Genomic DNA, 21,465 nt, shown 5'->3' with positions numbered 1-21,465 from the left:
ATGTGTCTATATTGGAGGGTCATTCTTAAGATAGTGAATTTCTGAAGTTTTTCTATGATAAACAGTTAAAATACCTTGTTAAAAACAGAGGTTGTTCTATGTTTACTTTTTTAAATGAACTCCCACACTGCTTTCCAGAGTGGTTGAACAAGTTTACATTCTCACCAACAGTGCAATAGCATTCCCTTTTGGTCATATCCTCACCAGCATCTGTTATCATTTGTTTTTTTGATAATGGCCATACTAACTAGGGTAAGTGGTTGTTTTAATTTGTACTTCCTTTATGGAATCATCCCAGGTGCCCTCAATGGATAAATGGATCCAGAAAAATGTGGTATACATACATAATGGAATTTTACTCATCCATTAGGAAGAACAATATGGCACTATCTGGAAGAAATAAAAAGATCTGGGGAAAATTATATTAATGAAGTCAGGTCCAGATAAATAAAGGATTCATACTTATTTTTTCTGTCTTTAAGCTAGATTTAGCTTATAAAATTACAAGTAAATACATATGATATACAAGTATATACAAATATATTAACTGAAATATGGTAGATTCAAGGGAGATCTCATATAGTGTAATTTCTTGCAAAGGCAAAAATTAAAGTAAAATATCAGGAAACAGGTACTCACAATGAGGGTGGAGGGAGTGAGGTCAAGGGAGAAAGGGTAGACAAATGAAGAGGATAAGAGGAGAATGTGGTCAATAATCCAATGCATATCCTACAAAATTAAGAAGAATGAGGAAAGGGATGAGTGGGGAACGTATGGGTGAGAAAGTAGAAAGGTGACATGATCAAGATATATAGTACTCATAAACTGCCTTGTTAACTGGCAATTCCTTTGTACAACTACTTAAAGGTAATAATAAAAGAAAACACAGAATTTGTAGAAGTAATTGTGATTTTTATATTCTCTTTAAATTTTTTAATATTTGCCTTTTACATATACTGAATCCCTATGGAAAAAAATTTATGCATGGCCGGATGTGAAGATCTAATATTTTATGGTATGAATAATTTTTCCAGAGTATCATTCAATTAATAATATCCTTAGCCAACTATAAGGTAGTGTGTATAATTATATATATTATATATATATATATATATATGGGATTGACCTCAGGGATTTATGCTTTCTAAGCACTCTACCACTTGATCCACACTCTAGTCCTTTGAGTTTTCCAGTTGTGAAGGTCTTTCTGCTTTTGGCCTGGACTGTCTTTGAACAATAATCCTTCTACCTCTGCCTCCCAAGTAGCTGGGACCACAGGGATGTGCTACCAGGCTTGCTTTTTTTTTTTTTTTTTTTTGGTATTGCTAACGTTCTACCATGGTTTTCCTTAAAGAGCAATTATTCTTTTAAAGGCATAAATGAATCTTTCATGGGAGTCTTTCAATGGGAAATCATTCCTATACTTTCTATTCTGTTACACTGGCTGATATATTTCCAGGTATGTAATGTGTTTGCAAATATTTTAAAATAGTTTCCTACGTGTTGTTTGGTGAATCTCTTTAATCTGATTTCTCCGACATGGATTGGCTATTTGGAGCTTTGTAACCTCTGTGATGTTATTTTTATAAGTAACTCAAAATACTTATTTATGAAATTAGAGGACATAGATATATTTCAGAAGTTGAATCTTACGTGTCAACAATTCACATTTCAATTTTTATTGCTATTTACAATGATAGTGTTTGCTAAGGTATAACATAGTTTATAAAAATGACGACTTAATTTTCTCGTAATGTGACATGTCTCCTTTGACATTCCCTCAAGAGGCAATTTCTCCATAACTTGGAATAGAGAGGGATAATGTAAACTCCAAAGTATGAGAAATGACACTACATAACATTCCTTTCTACATTATATAAATTTCCCCCAGCTATTATTATAGCATACTCAATGGTGGAAAAACCACACTTGTCTATCTATACCGTATCTATTTCATGTAGAATTTAGAGTCCCAACTAGAACAACTAATCAAGATAAAGACAACATCTCATCTTTTTACATCAGATTTAACTTGTAACGATTAGTTCAAAGATAAAATTTGAAATATGAGAAAGCTAAATCAGATCATAAAACCAATTGACAGACTCTTGTGAACAGAAATTCTTATGTGACAACTCGGGTCACAGACTCATGAAGCTGGATTGCATGAAGATATATGTCACAAAACCTATAAAAAAAAAAGAATGCTAGAAAAGAGTAGAAACTAGTTAGGAAGCTGTCATTATTGAAAGTAGGGACACAGGTATTCCACAATAAACAAGGCAACAAAATACAATCATGAAACTTTTTGTAAAACATAGGATGAAAAGGACTAATGTATTATGGTGGTTTAATGTAGTCTAACAAATCATAACCTTTGCCTTGATGATCTTAGTAATTATGAGGAAACCCAGAAGCCCAAATGGAAACTCCGTTTTGCTTTTCAAACCATAGAATCCCATGAAAAACAAAAACAATAGAACTACAGAAGAACTAAAGGCAGAAATTAGTATTCTTCATTGTTGTCACTCCAACAGAGAAACATCAAGGGCACACTGAGAAGCTGTTGTCTTGTTCAGCCAGTCATAGTTAGAGAGGTTGGCTAGAGAGAAAGATGTTAAACAGACTTTCAGGATGATTGCTTTTGAAAAAAATTAATACGTTTTTTATATTGTGAAATACCATACAGAGGCGTTACAGTTACATGAGCAAGGTAATGAGTACATTTCTTATCAAGCATTGTAGCCTCCTCCTTTGTTTTTCCCCTACCATCCCTTCCCTCCCACCTCCACAACTACACTACCTTCCCACCCCGACCCCCCACCTAAATTGTAAAGTTCATTTTTCATCAGTGTCTTGTACATCTCATTGTTGCAATGGGTCAACCTGTATCCCTATTTAAACATTTTGTTTTTTCCCTTCCCCTTCCCAAATTATACCAACATCAAATACAGTGAAAACAGGCGTTATACTATGGGGGAGGGACATATAAAGAAACAAAAAAAGTCACATGATACCTTATAAATACGTTAGAAACAATGGCAAGAAAGAAAAAAAAAACACTTGTGTCCCTATCTTGTGGTTCATTTCACTAAAGATCATCTTATCTGACCTTTTCTGCTTTTACATAATACATTGAGTTGAGTATATTACAGATGGGCCCAGTTAAACCCAAGAAGCCAGCAATATAGAGTAAAATAGAGCAAGAATTTTAAGGAGGGGTTATGTACTATACACTGTTATACAGCATGTTTGCCCACCTAAAAATATATTATCCTAGGACTATCTAGCTTCTCCAACTAGGTAAATACATTTTCTCTATTTTCCACAGCAAAGACTGAGGAAAGCCAAGAAAGATTAGACTTGTAAGGTTAATGAAAATTCTTCCCTAGCTGGGAATAAAGGAGAGGTCATCTCAGGAAAGCAAGAGGTAGGAGAGAAATTGTCTTTCTTTGAGACTGAAAATGGTCAGAGCTGCCTCCATATTTTCTCCTTGAGTAGCTGTGTAGAAAGTGGATCATTTAAGATACAGGAATGTATTGCCAAAAATATGAAATAATGACAGGCTTTGGTGTTTGTTTTGTTACAAGAGAATGTATTTATTTATGCCATCTGGAAGAAACTCTCACAGCCAAGAGAAAAAGATGGCAGAATTCCCAATAGCCAGATGAAGAGTTATAGTCAACCCATTTTTGTTTTGTGGATATTATCTTTAATAACTAATACTACCATTGTAGGTTTTATGGAAGAGTTTACCTGCTATGAGATTTTCAGATCAAATGTGTTCGACTTATGAAGTATTCTATGCTAATGAGAAAAAAATCTAACTTTTTCCAGTGAAATCGAGTAATAACAGAAACATTTTAAATAAAAACTAAAAATTTGAACTTTTTGTAATCTGGAAATTGTAAAACAAATACACTTCAAGGAAATTTCTTTTTTCATGATGAAATTTCATTTTATAAAAGTTTTATGCATCTTCACATTTTAATACAAATTTTGACTAATTTGTGTAAAAAAAATTAAAGAATCAGTTGTTGAACTATAATAACCACATTTCAAATGCTTATTGTCTTCTTTTCACTATTACTAATTTTTTTTATTGTAAAATATTATACAGAGGGGTTACAGTTGCATGAGTAGGGTAATGAGTACATTTCATAGCGAGCATTGTTACCTCCTCCATTTAAGGAAATTTCTTAATTACTCTACCAGTTATTTATTTCTTCTTGTCTATGTCTATTGATTTAGCTGTGTATTGTTTACCATTATTTCTCCCAATTATTTGTCAAGTAAACTCTATAGTCCATGTTTCACGTATTTATCACAGCAGCTGGCACAATAATAAATGCTTCTATTAGCTTTACTGTCCCTTTATAGACATGGCACTACTAGAAGATATTTACAATATTTCACATAAAGTTCACAGTGAGTTTACACAAGTAATATGTCTTACTAGTGCCTATATCCTGCAGAAGTCTGTGTCTCAGAAAAATACCATTTATTTATTTGTTTGTGTGTGTGTGTGATTCACATTTGCTAGGCAAGCACTCTCAGTTAAGCAATAACTCTTGCTCATTTTGCTTTGGTTAATTTTTTTCAGATATATTTCTCACGTTTTGCCTGGGTGAGCATTCAATTAGAATTTCTCTACCTTTGTCTCCCACAAAGCTGGGATTACACAAATGTGGTCCCATACCCAGCCCAATAAACACCATTTATATTGTTTCCTGCTTGCTTATGTTGAGGGTTTCTTTTCCTATGACATGAAGAATTTGCCAGATCCCAAAAAGTGATGTTATTCAGAAATTATGTCTATGTTTTCAATGGTATTGGAGGTAGAATTCAAGGCCTTAATCTTCCCAGACAGTCACATTTACTGATCACACTTCTGGGCCTCAACCTCTATTCTTAAAATTGGCCTTCTTTGTACTAAGCTTTAAACAACATATTAAAAACTCCAAGATGAATATTGGGTCTGACCTTGACAGTCAGTATTGGGAAGTAGGGCTTATTGTTTAATTAAAAGAGGTAAGTCACATAAAGTAGCAACATTGGAATGCAACCCATGACTCACAGAGTCAGTTTAGAGTACAGTAGGATCCCAGGGAGAGAGTGGTCATTTGGATTTGTGAGAGTAGGTAGGGAAAAAAATCATAGACACAAGATATATTTGACTCTGGTTCATTAATACATTCAGTGTTAGGCAATGACTGTAGAGACTGGTAGAGAGAGGCATGATGGTTACATCAGGAAGTTTTCCAATAACAGGGTTCCCATTTACAAAGCTTACTAACTGGAAAATTGCACATTTCCTTTCAGTCTTCTAAGATATAATGTTAGTATTATGATTATATCTATAATGTTTCTAATAGTATTCTGCTGATTTACTCAATGAACAAAACCAAAAGAGTAAAACCGAAAAGTGAATATGTGAGTCCATCTCATGTTTGTTAATACCAATGTGTTGATTCATACTTTGTACAAGTATCACTTTGTTTTTCTTTTCTTGTACTGCTAAATGTTGTGACATCTATATCGATTCATCTATTTCCTCTCTTCTTACTACAATTTGTCTTTCTCTATTGTTGTCTTTGAACTAGCAAGAAGTATAACTCATAGGTTTGATAAGGGCTGATGATCTATAAATGTTATTCCAATATTAGCAGCCATTTCTGCAAGTACAATAAATATTTTATTTGATTTTGACTGCCCTTACACTAATCACGGCAAAAGAATAAATAACTGTAATTAATCAGGTAATGTCTCTCTGAAGTCATTAGAGGAACACAAGGTTGAGACATTTACCTATTCCTAATTTGACCATGTGATGATTGATTATAACCTGTTTTCTAACAAATGACTGCAGAGGAGATGGCGTAAAGTGCTACACATTTGTCCACTGACTTCCCAGGATGTCAGAAGGAAGTCAGTTTTACTGGGCCGAAAATTAAGGTGGCAATAGGGCCATGGTGCCTCCTGTAGCGGAAAATCAGTTTCTTGTATTTTCCAGCTTCTGGTGACTGTTGACATTTGTAAGCTTGTGATGACGCATGCATTTTCAAGGCCAGCATTTTTAGTCTCTGCTCCATTTGGTTCCCATTTCACCATGTTGTATAAAATCCCCTTTTTCTATTCATATATAATGATTTAATACTCTATCATGAGCATTCTCTCTCCAGATCCATAACTACATTATCCTTATAAGGTAACATGTTGATTTTCTAGGGATGTAGATACGAATATTTTCCTGTGGCCAGTGTCCATCTGGCTGAAATGAGAAAAACAACTCTGTACATGAACTCAAGGCAGACTTGAGCAGCAAAATCATGCTGTTCCCTTCATCATCTAGAATGTTCTCCAATTCACATTCACTAGGACCCCTGAGGGTGTTTGAAAGAAAAAAAATCCAAGTTTCCAGGATGAATTCTTGGACTTGATTTTAGTTGATTTGCTTTGCAACCCACAAATACTAAGCCATCCCAATCCTTTGGCCAATGTCATTTTATTTATTTATTATTTATTTTATTTATTTTTTAACTTAGAAGATTTTATTGAGCAATGAAGCACTGAAGTGCCAGGATCGCCGCTGAGGTTGGGTTCCCAGGAAATGGCCCGGGGCAAAGGGCCACCTTGGCTTTTAAACATGACTGGGTAGGGACAGGGGCAGGGGTGGAGAAGGGGAGGTACAATCATACATCATAAAGCTGTTTTTCAGATTCCAAACGACTATCGCACCAGTTTTAAGTATAAACTTTTCACCCCAGAATATCATTCACTTGCTGGAGCTGGGAGTGCATTGGATTCCGAGGGAAGCCTAAGGAACAGAACAAAGGATGTTAATGGCTCAGCTGGGTTGTGGAACACTTGGTTCAGGAAAGGGTAGTAGTAGGGTTACAAAAGCCAAAATAGCTAGTTAGGTACCAAGAAAGTCTTATCCACAGGAAGCTTAGTTACATTCATATTTTAAATCCATTCATCATTCACTTCACAGTTTAAGTCAAATACTAGAGTTCATATCTAATTCCCCATCATATCGCTAAATTCATTCATAATTGCCCAACTTATACAATTCAAGTGAAATACTAGAATTCATCTCTAATTCTCCATCATATCATTCCGAACCCTTTTGTTTTATTTTTTTAAATAGTAGTACAAAGGAGGTGCCATTGAACAAAGCAGTTTATGAACATAATGCATCTTGATCAGTTTCGCTCATTTTTAATTTTTATTTAATTTATTTTTAATATATATTTTATTGTAAAGATACTGTACAGAGGGGTTACAGTTACATGAGTAAGGTAATGAGTATATTTCCTATCAAGTATTGTTACCCCCTCCTTTGTTTTTCCCCAGCTATCCCTTCCCTCCCCACCTCCCCAACTCCTCCCTCTGCTCCCCCCAAGTTGTAAAGTTTGTTTTCAACATATGGTCTTGTACATCTCATTGTTACAATGGGTCAACCTGTATTCTTGTTTCAGCATTTTATTTCTCTTCCTCTCCTCAAATTAGAAAAGTGTATATACAAGAGGCAGGGTACCCAAATCAAATACAGTGAAAACAGGGGTTATACCATGGGGGAAGAACATACAAAAGAAACCAAAAAAATCACGTAGTACATTAAAAATAACAGCAAAAAAGACAAAACCTCTTATGTCCATATCTTTAGGTTCATTTCGCTTAACATCATTTTATATGATCATATGTACATAGCTTTTAACCTTTTCTGCGTGTCTGGTAAGATTACCCTAGATGTATACTAGTTATTACAAATAAGGGAAACCATGGGACCTATGTTTCTTTAGGTCTGGTTTACTCCACTTATTAAAGAAATGCTCAACTTCTCTAGCCATAACAGAAATGCAAATTAAACAACATTGAGATTCTGCCTCACCCCAGTTACAATGGCTATAATCAAGAAATCTAAAAACAACAGATGCTGGAGGGGATGTGGTCAGAAGGGAACCTTACTGCATTGTTGGTGGGAGTGTAAACTTGTTCAACCACTTTAGAAAGCAGTATGGAGGTTCCTCAAAAGACTCCACATAGAGCTCCCCTATGACTCAGCAATTCCCCTTTTAGGCATTTACCCAAATGATCATAAACAAGGCCATACTAAAGCTACCAGCACAACTATGTTTATCGCAGCATTATTCACCATAGCTAAGATGTGGAACCAACCCAATAGATGAGATCCAACTCAATAGATGAATGGATCAAGAAAATGTGATATATATTAATTGTATGCCATCAGAAAGAATGACTATGCTCCATTTATTAGGAAACGGAAACACTTGGAAAAAAATTATATTAAGTGAAGTAAGCCAGTGTCACTCTTTTAACATTCTTACACCCTCCATCCTTCGGCCCACACCTTCCTTTACTTCTCTTAATTTTGTAGTATATACAATGAATTTTTTACTTCATTCTCCCTGCTCCTTTAATTTGATGCTCTCTCTTCCCTTGGCCCCACTCCCTTCTTGCAAGTACTAATTTTCTGATGCTTATTTTGTTGGTCTTTGACCTAGTCTTTCTAAACAATTATACTATTTGAGCTCTCCATAGAGTCTATTATACTTCAGTTAATTCCAAGGTAATCTTTATGATCATATGACCTAGAACAGTGAAGTCCTTTGCTTCGCACTACACAAAATGATCCACCTGGAATAAATTTCAGTGTTAGCATTTCAAAATGAGACAAACCAGATGAATGAGAATGTTTTCTCAGTGGCTTATAGGAAGTGCTGTAATTTATCAAGAAATTATGGTAAAGCACTAGCCATCTCTCTGTCTCTCAGCTATGTCAGATGATCATGTTTCAAAGAATCAAAGAAATCATCTAGACTTGCTTTGGAGGAGCTCTTCAAATGGACATTGTCAAATTTCCAAAGGATAAAATCTGACAAATCTAACTATTGAGCTAACGTATCTTAGGTCCTAGTCTTGTCAATGAGAGTTTGTTCTTCTTTGTTCTTGTCCTCCAACCTCCTGTTCTGTCTCCCCTCCTTTGGATTCTCTTTCTATTAGTTCATTGAAATTCACTGCAATTAGTATATGCATGCATTCCCTTTCCTCTCTCTAGTTAGCTGTTTATATGCACATAAATAAATGTGCATTTTATAGACATTTATGTGCATATATACTCACAAATATTTCTCTCTTTTTTGTTGGTTATACTGAGACTTGAACTTGGAGCCTAAATGCTTGGATGCAGGTGTTGTATATTTTGAGTCATATCCCCAGACTTTTTTTTGTTTTAGTTATTTTGGAGACGGAGACTTTATTTCTTCTTTTCAAGGTCAATCTGGACTTCAGTCATTCTATTTACTACTCCTGCCGCAACTGGACTGATAGCAATGTACCATCACAAACTACTTACCCAATTGGCCTCAAAGCATGATCCTGCTCATCACAGTCACTTAAAAAAAAAAAAAAAAAAGTTAGGATTACAGCTGTGAGCCACCATCTGGCTTATACACGTATTGCATTTTCATTCTCCTTTGACCCATCAGAATCACAAACTTTTTTGTTCCCAGTTTCAGTAGTGTCTATGAATTATACAAGCAATGGATTTCCTTATAACGTTTCCATACAGGTACATAATATACTTTGATCCTGTTTATCCTCTATAATGTTCCTCCTTTTTGATGGCATTATTATAGTAGTTTTGTTTCCACTCAAATCTCAGTACACAGTATGAAAATGCAATGGATTAAAAATAAGCAAGGGGAAAGCAAAGAGGACCAACAAGGGTGGAAAGAGAATATAAGTTATAATGGAATGCCCGTGGAAGCTGTAAGTTCACTCAAGCCTTCTAAAATTCACCTGGGCATTTGCTTACAATGATTTTTGTTTGCTCAGCCTCTAAGTACTTCTGTACTTAGAAGCACAGAGGCGTGAACATCACCTACAGGCTGTTTGGTTTTCTTTACATTTAAGGATATTCAAGTCGCCCAGGGAGATTCTTCATTTCCATTCTCAAATGTCTGGCAGTGGGAGATGTGAGAATTTCCTTTATGGGTAATAAGAAAATTGCATGCATTTTCAAGTGCTTTATTTACAAATCCAAATCAAAGTTTTCACACTATGTTCGAAACAACTTCTGGTGCTGTTTATCTATTTCTTATTTTCTTCTTTTAAACAAAAGCTTATTTTTCTAGTTATAAATTATACTTTAGTGTTGCTGGAAATTTGTAAAATATAAAACTTTACAAAAAATGGGAAATTACTATCAAGAGATACAGCTGCTAATATTTATTTTCAACTAATTATTGACCCATGTTTTTTGCAAAGTTTTACATTATTATATGCTTAATTTTGCTGAATGCTACTGGACATAAAATGCTTCTCAACATTTATGACATAAGACTTTTTGAAGATGGCAAAGGACATAGCTAGCAAGAGCAATAGAAAACCCACGGATTGGGAGAAGATCTTCACTAGCCATACAATGGGCAAGGGTCTCATATCTAAAATATACCTGGAACTCAAAAAATTAAATTCCCCAACAACAAATCTTCAAAGGAACAACTGCCCAATAAATAAGTGGGCTAAAGACTTAAAGAGAAACTTCTCTGAAGAGGAAAGAAGGAAGGCCAATAGAAACATGAAGAAATGCTCAACCTCTCTAGCCATAAAAGAAATGCAAATCAAAACAACATTGAGATACCACCTCACCCTAGTTAGAATGGCTAAAATCAAGAACTCTAATAACAACAGATGCTGGAGGGGATGTGGACAGAAGGGAACTTTACTGCATTGTTGGTGGGAGTGTAAACTTGTTCAACCACTTTGGAAAATAGTATGGAGGTTCCTCAAAAGACTCCACATAGAGCTCCCCTATGACCCAGAAATCCCACTTTTGGGCATTTACCCAAATGTTCACAAACAAGGCCACACTAAAGCTACCAGTACGACTATGTTTATTGCAGCCTTATTTACCATAGCTAAGATATGGAACCCACCCAGATGCCCCTCTAGATGAATGGATCAAGAAAATGTGGTATATATACACTATGGAATTCTATGCCTCCATCAGAAAGAATGACATTGCCCCATTTGTTAGGAAATGGAAAGACTTGGAAAAAATTATATTAAGTGAAGTAAGCGAGGCCTAAAAAAACATAGGTCCCATGGTTTCCCTTATTTGCAAAATCTACTATATGTCTGAGTCAAACAGAAAAGGTCAGATAAGGTGATGTTAGGGAAATGAACCCTAAAATATGTATTCAAATGTTTTTTTTTCTTTCATGCGATTGTTTCTAACACATTTATAAGATTATTTCTTTGCTGCTTTGTATGTCCCTCCCCCACGGTATAACCCCTGCTTTCACTGTATTTGATGTTGGTATAATTTGTGGAGGGGAAGGGAAAAAACAAATTGTTTTAATAGGGATACAGGTGGATCCATTGCAACAATGAGATGTACAAGTCGTTATGTCGAAAACGAACTTTACAACTTTGATGGTGGGGGGAGGAGGGTTAGGTGGGAGGGCTGGGGAAGGATGTGATGGGAAGGGGAACCAAAGGAGGAGGCTACAATGCTTGATAAGAAATGTACTCATTATCTTGCCCATGTAATTGTAACCCCTCTGTACAGTATTTTCACAATAAAAATAATTTTTGAAGATATTATAATTCATCTTATAATTTTCATTAACAAGGTTCTATTTTGTTATATACTTATTAGATGGTTTTTAAAAATATTTTCTTGCTTAGAATTACTGAGATAACTTCAAAAACAGTACTCCTAAGATTCTTTTTTGGTTAAAACATGTTTTTAAATTATGAATTATATTGCAGTTTAACAAAAGGGAAGTCAAGTAGCTACGGAGACTACTTTTCTGACTGAACTTGGAAAAGTAAAAAATTTTAACATTATTATCAATTTTGCTTTGAGTATCTGCCTGCTAGACTACTGGTAGCAAATCAGAACTTATTATATGGGAAGATGCACAGAGCAATCTAGGCATATGGGAAGTCAGGACATTAGTCTACTACTACTGATTTACAATTAAAACATAAGTATGTTTAAAAGAGCATCAAAACAAGGTTACGAGATGTAAAATCACCAGGAAGGAATGCTTTCTGGAGAGAAGTTGAATGAAAAATCTAAGCAACACACATGTTTTCAAAGTAGATTCCAGGCTTATACCGCTGAAGTTTCCTTTCAACATGAAATGGAGAGGGGGGCATTACAGAGATTGATAAAATTAAAAGTAGCTAATGAAAATTCTCAGAGTCAAAGCCATGAAGACCCTATGGCATTTAAAGGCCATAGGCTTCAGAGAAGACGCAGAATCGGTTGAATTGTTAGAGAACAGGTTCCTGAAGAATCTAATCCCCAAGCTATTGATTAATGTAATTTTAATGTAAAACTTGAGCTACATCATTGGACATTAAAAATAACTGTTTGAAAATTCAATACAGGCTTTCTTCACTTCTCCCCAGAGAAAGAAAAAAATCCTATAAGTCACTACTTGATTATTGGCTATAAGTTAAATTATAAAGATGTTTATGAAACCAAATAAAAGTTTTTCTAGAAAATTACTTGACTCTTTCAGGCTGGTGACTCATGCTTCTAATCTACCTACTGTTCTAAACCAGCCCTGCCAGAAAATTTCTTCAGACTTCAGCTCTGATTAATTAGCAAAAAGCCAGTCTGGAGATGTGGTTTAGGTCATGGAATACCAGCCATTAGCAAGGAAGTCGAGTGTATTCTAAGCCCTGAGTTCAAGCCCAGTAGCAGAAATAAATACATAATAAAAACCAAATAATCTTCTGTTTCTTAAAACAAGTCAATATTGTAAGTTACTAGAAATAAGAAAAAATTTCTCTACTCTAGAAAATGAACTTGAATGAAATTATCCATTTGCATTTTGAAATGTATAGAGTTGTTTCAAAACTGCAAGAAACTGAAAAGTTTAATGTAAAAAAATAAATTATTTCAGAAGGTCAGTGTGTGCATGTGTATGAATGTACACAGTAATTGCTTAGATTTCAGAACATGTTCATATTGCAAGTTATGCTCCTAATCATGCTTAATAAACTAGAAGCAACCACTGAGCAATTAATTTCCAAAGAAAAAATAAGTATGTTATACCAGATCTTTAGATATTAGCTTGCTAATCTTACTAAGACATCTCCATTCTACAACTGTTTAGAAATTGTCAGTTGTGGTGCTTGAACTCAGGGGTTGGACTCTGTCCCTGAGCTTTTTTGCTCAAGGCTAGTGCTTTACCACTTTGGGCCACAGTGCCACTTCTGGTTTTCTGGTGGTTAATTGGAAATAAATGTTTCATGGACTTTCCTGCCTGGGCTGTCTTTGAACTATGATCTTCTGACCTTAACCTCATGAGTAGCTATGATTACAGAAATGAGTCACTGGTATCCAGCTATTAGCAGACAATTTTTGGTCCAAGGAAGAGATTGTCTCATCTTTTAAATGATTTTCTGACTTCTCCCAAATGGTATCAGGGATGTTGTTGCTTTGAAAACTGAGGGTTTAAGCTTTCTTTCTTCCTTTTTTTATATACCCTTTAGTGAGATAGGCAGAAAAAAAAATCTATCTGGTTCTAAGGTATTAAACTTAATTTGCAAATACATTCTATGAGTTGGTCCTAAGTAATGATGATGGATGGGCTTGGCCTGGACCATATCCTTTGCTGATGAATGCCAACATACCTGGTAATAATATCTAGAAAAGAAGATCACAGAATAAAACAGTGACGGATACTTTAACACAAATTGGCTTCAATGAAGAGGAAGGAATGAAAAGGATTCATTTGTCTTCATCACTGCTGCTAAACTGACAGAGAATAATCAAATGACTTTTAGTTATTTTCTCCAAATTACAAGCTCTCTCTCTTTGTGCATGTGTGTATGTATGTATATGTTTGTTAGAAAAGCTGTGTCAAAACTAGAGTAAATTATATGGATGAACATTTGTCTGTATAGTTTTTATGAATATAAAGAGAACTTTAGGGGCAATAAAGGAGTAGAAATGCTGCTATATTTTCTATTGTCAAAGTGAACTACAGCATGTTGAATTATGTTTTATGTGAATCCTGGTGATTTATTCCTGGTTACTAATATATTTCTGAAAAAGGCAGAGCCAGAATTATCTCATAAAACATTTTTATGATTTTTTCAGTAAGTTACAATATAAATTATTCTATAATTAATACAACTGCATTTTAACATTACTGTAACAAAGCTTACTAGTTCTGTTAGTTTATTTTTAAATTATCACCATGATGAAATACTGAAATTGAATCCTCAAAGATCTCTAATGAAAACTGTGGGTTTTTCTTTTTTTTTAACCACTCTAAGGAGAGGAACAGAAGTGAACCTAGAACCTAGAACACTTTAGCAAAAGAATTGTATGATATCTAGACCAGGTAATCCTTTACTCTAGTTTCTAAATTCTACTTTATGATCCAAGTAGAATAATTCTGGCAATAATTCTGGCACATAATTCTGACCAGGCAATGAATCTGTGAGCCAATGAAGGTTACTTGTTAATTGTTAAGTAAACACACACACACACATACAATTTGCCATCTTGCTTTAATGACTTATAGTGCTTCTGTCAAACATAAAATCAAATACCTTTGGACTTAAGACAGTGGCACTAGCTTAAAGCCTGATAATGAATTGGAAGGCCTACTGAATTTCAAATTGAGCTAGAATACACCTGATATATTACTTTACGTAGTGGTTTAAACATACTGAAATGCAGGGTTCTACAGACTTTATAGCACTCCTGGAGGTTAAGGAGACAGAGTGGTTGCAACTTCCATAGCTCTGTCAAGTTAATGTTTTCTCACCTCCTTTCTCTCTGCCCTGATATTGTCTTTACCTTACGTAACCCAGCTTGTACCTCAGCCGTCAAAAAGTTTTCCTTCCTAATAGTTGCATTCTTTATAAATCCTCAAACGTCTCCCTGCAGCTCCTGAAGCTCTAATAAGGCAAACTGTCACTTCTTTTATCTTCATAGAATGAGCACAATTTAATAATTGCATATACTTGTACTTAGTTATAACTTGCTGTTGTTACAGGAACCACGGGAATTTTTTTGGAATGTAGTAATTGCCAGAGGATACTTTCCCCCAAAAGAGTTGAGATGTTTTGCCAGGCTATTAATTTCTACTAAGGCTAATCCAGAATGTCACCTGTAGAATGCTGGTAGATAAAATGCTATATGTGCAGCCTTTACAAGAGAAAAAAATCTTAAGCATAATTCAGGAGAGAGTGGGTACCCTTATGCAGCTGAAAAAAATTATACATCAAGTACTCATTATAATCACTTATGCTAGAAGTGAGAGACTAAAACAAAGATTCTCTGTGCTGTCCAAAGTTTCCATAATCAGAAGAATCTTTTCTGTAGCAATTATAATGCAATGTAGTGTCATGTCTGCGATCTGACAGGCAGGTGTTGAAGTATATTTAAGAAAGGGTTCACAGAGAGGGCACAATTTAAGCTAAAAATTAAGTCAGAATTTGCCTTTCAAAAGCTGACTTGGGGTAGGTGAGATAATTGTCTTAGTCAGAGCTAAGAATTGACACACACAAAGGTGAGGAACCAGGGAAGGAGGTGACATTTCCCGAGACTGACAGTGAGTTCAGCATCAGCAGAGCCTAGGCTGCGTAGGAGAAGTTAGAAGATCAGATTTGATAGCTAAGCAACAGGTGCACCCTGACATACCAGAAAATTTACTTGATCAGTTTCACATTTTAGGGACAGTGCTCATTAAAGTATTATAAGCAATACAGCCTTAAAATAAATGTCTATTTTCTGGACTGTTGAAGGACAACAGAATATACAAAGAGAAAGGCATAGTTGTGGGGTGGTGTTTGTCCATACTGATTAAGATCATGGACTCCAGAAGCACAGTGGTACTATCCTACCATAACCTCTTTAATTTGTTTTTTTTTTCACTCAAAAATGGAGATTGTGCTACTTAGCTACAGTGTTGCAGAAAAAAAATTGAGCAAGATAGCATGAACATAGTATTTAATGTAGTTATGGGGACATTATGCATTTTCAATAATTAGTTCATAAATGAAAGTGTAGAATATTGTTTAATGTATAGAGAAGAGTGAGGGAAAAGAAACTACCAAGATGTCTACTGTGTCCTTGTAAAAATCAAGGTTAAAAGGGATGATTTGGACTTGTTTAACTTGAACTGTCTATGGGGAAATCAGGTGGAATTTCTTTAGACATGTAGAGTTAATAAAAGAGATGATTCAGGGTCCTTTCTTTGAAGAGAACTTATTTCTGCATTCCTCATCCTGCATGGAAAATGCTATGCAAAGGCATTCAAGTGCTTCCTTTACTCTTTTCCTTTGTGGCTGGAAAGGAGAATGAAAAACTCAGAATTCTGTTTTCTCTCCTCTCATTCTCTGTCTCTCTGTCTTTGTCTCTATTTATCTCTCTATCTCTGTATTTCTGTCTGTCTGTCTCTTTCTCCCATCTCTCATTCTTCTTACTTTTTCTGGTTGAAGTATTGAATATGTCATTGCTTCTGGGTGGGTTTTCTTTTTTGGTTCTCTTCAGGACAAGTTTCTGTCTTCTCTATAGTTGGGATGCGCGGTGGCTGTAGCTGCTCACTTAGAACTGGGCAAATTATCGCAAGGTGAGGAAAATAGGAAGCTTAATTTGAACTCAGGATAAATCTTTATATATATATATATATATATATATATATATATATATATATATATCTTTCAGCTTTACCCAGTAATACTACTAAGGTTTTGTCTTTACCTAACTCCTGGATATATCCAGGAAAATGTTGAGATTTCATGTGTCAAATTCCCAAAGAAACATGAACTTGGAAGTCATTAATGTAAATAGAAAATGAAAGAAGCTGTGAGTGTGGATGAGATTGTCCCTTGAGCATGTTAAGGACTGAAAAGAGAAGAGGGAAATGAGAATATTTGTATGACACAGGTAGAGCCTACGAAAAGTGTAATGGGGACATACCAGGGAGACAGGCAATCCAAGAATGAGAACCAGCTTTTAGCATTACAGCAAAATTTAAAAACGAAAACATAAACAAAACAGCACTGATGTACCAGGCTGATGAAAAATCTACTATCGCATCGTAATATTTCGTCATCCCACACCTGGTCAAAGAAAATTCCCCAAAGTGATGTGTGTGTGTGTGTGTGTGTGTGTGTGTGTGTGTGTGTGTGTGTGTGTGTGTGTGTGTGTGTGTGTGTGTGTGTGTGTGTGGTGTGGTGTACATGTTGTATGTGTGTATGTTTGTATGTGTATGTGTGTGAAGTTATTATCACTGGATGTAGAGTAGAGGCAAGAGGCTACTGAGCATCCTGTCATTATAAGAGCAGGCACATCTCAGCTCTAGAATTGTTTACCCCTATTGAAAAGTATTTGTCTACAGACTGGTCTAGGCCTCTTGGTAATCTCCTAGATAGTATTCAATTTACCACATGTCAGATTCTGAATTGGCACTCACTCTTATGAGACAACTCTGATGAATACAAATGATCATGGGACTATAAATCACAGCTATACAGAATGAATTTTGAAGAAAATAAAACTAAGAAATAGCAGACAGTGAAACAAAAAATATAAGTTGATTTTAGAGCTGGTATAACAGTATCAGATTTTAAAGGCTTGTTATATTATGTTTACAATGTATATAAATCAAACACCAGAAACAATGTTTGTGATTACAATCAAATTTCTATATACACTGAATTAGTACAGCCAGACATGCAATTGATGTCAGAAACTCTCTTAAAAAGAAACATTTCATTCACTGTGCACTTTTAAGAAACAAGCTAGTTTTCTAGTATTTTATCAAGGGATGAAATCTCAGGAGAACAGTAGAAAATAAAGCACCCAACCTATTGTTGATATCTTTGAGTATAAAGACCAACAAAGCTCCCAAATTTAGACTTTCTTTTTCCACAAAACAGTCCACATTTTGCTTCCCATTTGCTGAGTCATCTACTTGGAGCATCCTTGCATGTGAAAGACAATCTGCTACAATGGAAAGCTCCACAGAAAAAATGCTTTCTGTGCATGTTGAAGGATGTGAATGACATAAACAATTACTCAGTATTAGAAATAATAGCTAAATGGGTGATTCACACCTGTAATCCTAGATATTCAGGAGCCTGAGATCTGAGGATTGTGCTTTAAAGCCAGCCTGGGCAGGAAAGTCCATGAAACTCATTTCTAATTAATCACTGAAAAGCCAAAAGTAGGACCATGGTTTAAATGGTAGAGTGCTAGCCTGGAGAAAAAAGGCTCAAGGACAGAACTCAAGCTCCTCAGTTCAAGCCTCAGAACCAGCACACACACACACACACACACACACACACAAATTCTCTCTCTCTTTCTCTCTCTCTCTTTTTAAAAAAGAAAAAAATATAGTAGTCATTCCAAGCAACTTATTATTGAAAGAATATTGTTACTGTGTAGCCTAGTATACTCACTAAACCAAGTACATGATAGGTACAATTCAAATCTGTTCAAACCAATCCCTAGAGTTGTACATGCTATTTCCTACATTGCAATCCCAGCATGTCAAATGACTTGATGAAAGTTTTATAGACAATAATATAGTCAGAGGAAAGAAATAATTTAAAATGCACAGCAAATTTCTTTAAATCCACTAAAGTTAAGGCGTGGTTCACGTGGGCTGTCCCATCTTTAGAGATACAAATAGATACCTTTAGGATTGTTCATGTTGACAAGGGAGATAGGAACTGACCAAGAGAGGACCCACCAAGAGTTTTCTCACTTACTGTGGAAGACTGACTATGCCAGTATCAGAAGGTAGCCATTAGTACATGGTCTCCATGAAGTATATTTCCAAGCCTGGGTTTGGATATGAGTGACTTTTTATACATAGTAAATGTTAATATACTCTCTCAGTACCTGCATCCAAACACCACAAGTAAAGCTACTCTGTTGCCTATGAAATAGAAAGTTAAAACTTAACCCCTATAAAGGACATGTTTTGTTTTCCAGGGATTTATTAAGCATGATGGAGAAAGTCAGTCAGTAATTTTTCAGTCTCTTCCTCTCTGAAGGAAGTAATGAATTTTAATTAGTGAAGGAGACAGCTTTCCACTAAGGAGAAGAGAACAAAGAAAACAAGAACATTAGTGTGCATTCAAGATAATGTGAAAGCCCTAACACCCTTTATTAATGCTGAACTGATGGACACATATCTCTGCCTTCTGCTTTTGTGTAACATTAAAATGAAAACTAAAACTAGAAAACGGTGCTGTAGGGTAATGAGATAAAGGACAGAAGATCCTACTGATGTTGAGAAACAGACTTTCCTAGATCACAAGGTACTTAAAACATTGGCTATCATTCTTAATCAATGTAATTGATGGCAACAGATTTTCAACAGTATGCTCTTCCGTGTGAAGATGCCAACTACACTCTTCGTATGGGACCATATGAGATAGGAGGATGGCTTTTTGTTTTTCCAGTCAGCTCCAAATACCCCTGCATTTTCTATCTGGGACCATTTAAAGAGGGTATATGACTCATTGTTAGTTAATCTTTTCTTCCACTTGCACGTTCAGGGTCTGTGTGCTGGTGTAAATGCACATGTACGTAAGTGTGTAGAAGACAAAATACTGATTGCAAGATTTTTAACAATTATAATGATTGTAGGATTATTAATTATAAGGAAAAACGGATTTTGATTTGGGTTGTAAATGATCCTTCAAATGCTGGATAATAAGAGACCTTCTTTTATCATTGTTCAACTGTATTGATAATCCTTGCAATAAATCTTCTTTTTTATTTTTTTATTGTGAAAGTACCATACAGAGGGGTTACAATTACATGGGCAAGATAATGAGTACATTTTTATCAAGCATTGGTGCCTCCTCCTTTGTTTCCCCTTACCATCCCTTCCCATTTTCCCCTTCATCCCTCCTCCCAAAGTTGTAAAGTTCATTTTCGACATAATGATTTATATATCTCATTGTTGCACCAGGATCCACCTGTATCCCTATTTAAACATTTTGTTTTTTCCCTTCCCCTCCACAAATTGTACCAACATCAAATACAGTGAAAGCAGGGGTTATACTGTGGGGGAGGGATATACAAAGCAACAAAGAAATCATCTTATAAATACATTAGAAACAATTGCAAGAAAGAAAAAAACATTTGAATACTTATCTTGGGGTTCATTTCATCTGACATCAACTTATATGACCTTTTCTGCTTGTCTCGGACATATGCTAGTTGTTGCAAATAAGGGAAACCATGGGACCTATGTTTCTCTGGGCCTGGCTTACTTCACTTAATATAATTTGGGTCACTGTGCCTTCTAAGAAAAGCTACCTTCTCTAATAGACTTTTTTTTAACTCAAAGAACAGAAATTATTTGAAGTCTGTCAATTCAAAATTCTATCATATTTTATATAGTTTCATATTAGGGTAGTGATATAATCTCACCTGGAAATGTGTGAATTATTGGTAAGATTGGTTGTACATGATACCAATTTGAGATGACCAATGTGTTTCTGCATTGTTGGCCTCTACTGCATGTATTTGACTAATCTACATGAGAGCCTGAATACTTCCAGTTAAAGTCATAAAGGATACTAATGTGTCATAAAGGTTGTAATGTGTAGCCTGACAAAACAGGATATGCCATTTGGATTATGTCACTACTATATCCTGACCAAAATGGGATGTACAGGAAGCAGAGCATCTCTTGCTCTCCTCTGCCCCTTTCTAGCCTACACTTCAGTGGGCACTAGCCAGAAAAGAGAGTTGTAGATTTTCTCATATAACAAAAGAGTATTGTATTTTCCTTTTCTACTAAATATTGGATCAGTGAGGTAGGAGGTACTAATAAAACTGGTTTCATGTTAGGATTACTCCTGTAATCCTAGCTACTTAGAAGGCTGAGATATGAGGATCACAGTTTGAAGCCAGCTAGGGCAGGAAAACCCATGAGATTCTTATCTCCAATTAACCACCAGAAAAATCAGAAGTGGTGCTGTGGCTCAAAGTGATAGAGTGCTAGCCTTGAGCACAAAAGCTCAGGGACAGCATCCAGGCCCTGAGTTCAAGCCCACGACTGACCATAAATAAAACAAAACAAAGCCCACTTTCATTATCTTAGTGATCTGTTTCATTGGTTAGGTTAGCCAAATAAAATCCCTGTTGGAAATCAAGAAAGTAAATTTAATTTTGTTTTTTTTTTAACTTAGTACTTTTCAGTTTCTATTTTTAATCTTTTTGGAATTATATTTATGTAGTTGTTCATAGGAGTTGCCTTTGAACAAAGCAGTTTGTGAATACAATGCATCTTGATCAATGTCACCTCTTTCAACATTCTCATCCATCTTCCCAATGGATCTCATCCTTTTTTTCTTAATTTTGTAGTATATACATTGGATTCTTGACTGTACTCCACACCTTAGCCTCTTCATTCTACTCCATTTCCCTTG

At 35.3% G+C, this 21,465-nt stretch overlaps 1 long non-coding RNA gene across 1 annotated transcript; it reads right to left on the bottom strand.

Moving 5' to 3' along the window:
- Window positions 1–6,524: 6,524 nt before the first annotated feature.
- LOC138829019 (uncharacterized) lies at window positions 6,525–20,548 on the bottom strand. Its single transcript, XR_011372466.1, has 3 exons — window positions 20,462–20,548; window positions 9,380–9,418; window positions 6,525–6,817 (listed from the first exon to the last, which is right to left on the bottom strand). It is a non-coding gene; the product is annotated as an uncharacterized lncRNA (long non-coding RNA).
- Between the last annotated feature and the right edge of the window lie 917 nt (window positions 20,549–21,465).

Source organism: Dipodomys merriami, unplaced genomic scaffold, assembly GCF_024711535.1.
Source record: "Dipodomys merriami isolate MVZ:Mamm:240054 unplaced genomic scaffold, mDipMer1.0.p SCAF_17, whole genome shotgun sequence".
In the NCBI taxonomy this organism is placed as follows: Eukaryota; Metazoa; Chordata; class Mammalia; order Rodentia; family Heteromyidae; genus Dipodomys; species Dipodomys merriami.
Note: the sequence above shows the minus strand (reverse complement) of the source record. Positions and strands in the feature narration are given on the sequence as shown.